This window comes from Ochotona curzoniae, unplaced genomic scaffold, assembly GCF_017591425.1.
Source record: "Ochotona curzoniae isolate NIBS_2020 unplaced genomic scaffold, NIBS_Ocur_1.0 contig_3332, whole genome shotgun sequence".
Taxonomy (NCBI): Eukaryota; Metazoa; Chordata; class Mammalia; order Lagomorpha; family Ochotonidae; genus Ochotona; species Ochotona curzoniae.
Window position 1 is genome coordinate 6,027,892 of NW_024465816.1, and position 4,353 is coordinate 6,032,244.

The 4,353-nt window shown below is 39.4% G+C and overlaps 1 pseudogene; it reads left to right on the top strand.

Annotated features, from left to right (window-relative positions):
- The first annotated feature begins 1,535 nt into the window (after positions 1-1,535).
- On the top strand, positions 1,536-1,985 carry LOC121156274 (annotated as a pseudogene).
- The last annotated feature ends 2,368 nt before the right edge of the window (positions 1,986-4,353 follow it).

Below are 4,353 nucleotides of genomic sequence, written 5' to 3' on the forward strand. Positions count from 1 at the left end.
AAAAAAATTGGACTTCTTGCTTCTAGAACCGTGAGACATTCAATGTCTGTTATGTAATCCATGCCTAGATAAAGCCTGTGAGACTTTGTTGAGGCAGGCCCAGAGGCCTAATAAAACATTCCCGTGGAGGGAACTGGCACTGGACCCCCTTGGGAGAGAGAAAAGCATGCACCAGAAACTTGGCTAAATCACAAAGAAATCAACTGGAGACCAGGTGTTTGGAGACCAGGTGTTCAGACAGTGCTAGACTGTAAATCAAAAGCTTCTGCTTGCTGAAATGCATTATAGCAACTTGTTAGTCCCCTAAATGGGGATGCAGAAAGGAGGGAGGAAGTTGGGGGTATTTCTATACCAATTTCCATGAGTCATAGCATGCAACTGCCCTTGGGGGAACAAATATGCAGTGCGGGTGGTAAAAGTGGACTCCAGATCAGAGAAAATCTTCAACCAGATAAATTCAGGCACTGGTTCCTGCAAGTCAGTATGTGCATGCCAGGGCACTGACAGCATTCAACCCACCTTCTAAACATGGGTTGGCAAGAGCCCTAGACCAGTTTCAAGCTTACTGGAGAGGAACTTGACTCCCAGTCATGATTCTGTCCACCTGCTCTTGTGCACAGGAACGAGTCAGTTCTAGCTGCCGGAACCCACAGTCTGGGTGGCCAGAACAATCAAAGTGTATTCCTCATAGCTCTGGAGGCTGCAAGTGCAAGATGAAGGTGTCTTTCTCAAGCCTGTGGGAGATCATTGACTCCCGTCATTTTCTCTATCTTAGTGTATCTTTGTTAGTTATTTAAAACAGTGGTAGAGTTCTAGTTCATACGATATTACGATAATTTACGCGCAGCTAATTCCCGCAACCTGGTTCTTTACCGTGAGCTGAAAACACCAGACGCAACAAGGTATCTTAGGAGGTTTGTTCCAGCGGGGCAGGAACAGAGGAAGGGGAAGGCGGGAAGCGGGGCAGAAGGAGAGAGAGAGGGGAAGAGCAAAGAGAGAGAACGGCACCTGGGGTCCTTTTTTGTCTGCCAGCTGTGAGGGGCGGGGATTGGGAGGGTTTGAGGGCAGGCCCCAGGGAAGGGGCTGGGAGATTGGGGGTGGAATTCTCAGGTGGAATGCCAGGTTACATCTGATTGGTGGACAGCTGGACTGGCGCGAATTTCGTGAGCTGTGAGGAAGAAGAAATGGCGCAGGGTCCAGGGTGAGATATTAGAATAAGTCCTTACAATCTTGACTTATTCTTTCATAGAAAAGCCACTGGTTAGATTGCATGAAAACTTGTCTTTGTCCATTTTCTCTTGAAATAACAAAATACCTGAGAATGGATAGTATCTAGTTAATGGAGTGTTGAACTCATGATTCAGGATGGTGCTGGGGGCGAGAGAAAGGAGTCCACAGTCAGTGAGACAAGAAGGACTCCTTTAAGAGTCTTGAGGACTCCTTTAAGAGTCTTGAGGCAGCCTAGGGCATCCTTTAAGTGAAAGTGACAGCCAGGACCATTCTTCAAGGGAACTAGAGAAGACCACAGGGTGCTAATGGCCAGAAGGAAAAAGAGCGAGTCTTTGGTGGTCTGTTGCTTTGCTGAAGATTCAGCCGAAAAGCTGAGAAAGTTTGGTTTTCACAAAGAAACAAACAACATCACCATTATAATGAAGATTGACAAGAATAAACGCCCCCGGGGCAGTACTGGATGAAGAACCTGAGGGCATCTCACCGAATTAACTTAAAGACGAACTACCCAAATGACAACCTCAAATCTTCATTGTGTAGTTATAAATATCAGCATGATGATGGAAAAATTTCACATCCTCTGTGCTTTATTTTCTACAGTCCTGTTGGATGAAAACCTGAACAACAGATGATGTATACTGGGAGTAAGAACAAGCTTTGTCCAAAGAGCTGAACTCACCAAGATGTTTGAAATAAGAAATACTGAAGACCTAACTGAAGAGTGATTACATGAGAAGCTGGGATTTTTCCACTAATGTGAGCTTATAAGTTTCTAAGTATTTTTGTATTAACCTGACCATACTGGAACCAGACATAAATATTTATTTATGCCTAAAAATGCACCGTTACTTACAGTATGTTTCCTGCAGTAAAGAAAATATCTTCATTTGTGCAAAATTTAAAAAAGAGGAAATCATCTTCATAGTATTGAAACTTTGTAAAGTGTTTCCCTGTATAGGTAACTGTTAGGTGGACTCCTTTCCTCCCGGAACTTTTGACACTCTTGTGGTTAATTTCTATAACTTTGGTGCAGAATTTGTTACAATTTACAGACACCATTGCAGAGTGGGTATTAGATTGTGGTAGACAACACTTGCCTCCTTTTGATAAATACTGGAAATTAGCAGTTGATAAATGAAAACAGCATATTATCACTTGTTAAATTGTTCCAGTTAATTTTGAGTAAAAGATTTGAATGACCCAAATTTTGAGCCATGGATAGTGATTTACTGTAGTGTAATCTGTGTTACAAGGACATTTTTTTCTTGATTCCATACCTCCTTTGGTTTTCTGCGTCTCTTTACTTAAATCCAGGAACTGTGTTCATCAGTCATTCTTAAGATTTGGTAGTTAGATTTTGTGAGAGAATTAGGTTTTCTTGTGCAAATTAGATCTTAAGTCTTGCTTAGCAACTGGTGGGGTGTGCTAGTCAAGGGCTTCTTTCCTGATTGGGTTAATAACGCTTTTTTTTTCCCCCCACAAAGTATCTCCTAAGGTCCTGTGAGCACTAGTGATTTTAAGTGTGTTAATACTGTGCCTTTGATTTGTTAGCTTTGAAGTTAGTGTAAGAATTTTTCACTGCCAGTATTTCAAATTTGCTTTTTTAAAGGGTCCAAGTGAAACTAATTTTCTAATGTGCCTAGCTAAGATCTGTAATAAAACTAACTTCATATTTTTAAAAGTCTAACTATTTGCTTGCATTCGTGAATAATGGCAGTTGACAATTTTGATTTGGGGTATATTTGTGATTAGTTTTGTGCCATAAGAAAAAAAAATACTTGTCTTAAAACGTTGGCCAGAGTGAATAATGTTATTAACACATCAATAAAAAAAAACATATCTTATATCCTAATGTCAGAAGATATTCTAAACTGGATGAATGAGTAGTTAGCTAGCCTAGTTTTATTAGATGATGGCATCCTTGGTGTACACAAGAAGTATAACATATAGCACATTTTAAAAACCAACATGTAAGTAATTGCTTACTTGATGTAAGTAAATGCTAACTTGATCCAAAGTCCAGAGATCTAAACACTAACCATTTTTGGTGAGTGGATTTTTATATTAAGAATGTCTTAGTCATGTCAGTATTGGCCAAGTCATTCTTAGGTTGGTATATTTCCCATTCGTTAAGTTCTTTGCATTTCACTTATGGGGTTTCCATGCCAACTTTAATAAAGTGGGTAACGATGGTGGGGATGCTGGCAGAAGAGAACAGAGCAGCTTCTCTTTCCTGCAGTTTGGCTTCTCTCATCTTAGGGGAGTCAGGAAGCAGTTACAAGTCAGTTGGAGATGAGGAAGTGCTACAGTAGGTATTTGTTTAGCCAATGAATAGGAAGGATTCTGCATTCCAATTCTCAGAGAAAAAACTCACCCAGAAAGTTGAAAAATTCTTTAAATGGGTGTATTGATGTTGGAAAATTGCTAGTTTATCATTCTACATAAATGCAAATGTAACCCAAATGAGTAGTGAATGTTTTTTAACCTTTTTGAATAAAGAAAACGAGTTTCTGTTTCACTTAATTCACATTAGTAAGAGAAACGTGTGCTGCAAAAATATGTTTTTAATATGAGGTTTCTTAATTGGTCTTTGTTTAGTTTTTAATGTTTTTTTTTTTTTCCAATTTGGAATTCTTCCATGATGTCAGGGTGCACCCACTACCATGCACGGAACTCTTCGTTTTTCCTGTTGTGCAATAGGAGCAGAGAGCTGTGATACATTTATATATACATATATATATATATATATATTTGCCTGACTTTTCATCAATAACATGTATATTGCAAGACAGCAGTTAGAGGTTAGGAGATAAGTATTCCATCTGTCCTGGAGGGAGAGTTCCAGATCCCATGCTCTAACATGTTCTCAAACATTTGTAGAATCATCCCTTGTATCTAAGTATATTTTACATTGCTCTTTTCAAGTTTATTTCCTATTTGTTACCTTTTTCTGCATTCCCTCACAAAATAACTCTAGCCAGATTTCATAATTCCAGTTTTTACATTCCCTAATTTTCTGGTATGATCATCACCCCTCAGCCTTGAATCTTAATCTTTCCTTCTGTGCGAGACCTTTTTCCCTGGGACCTTCTTCATGAGCCTTTAAGTCAGCATTAATGTTGA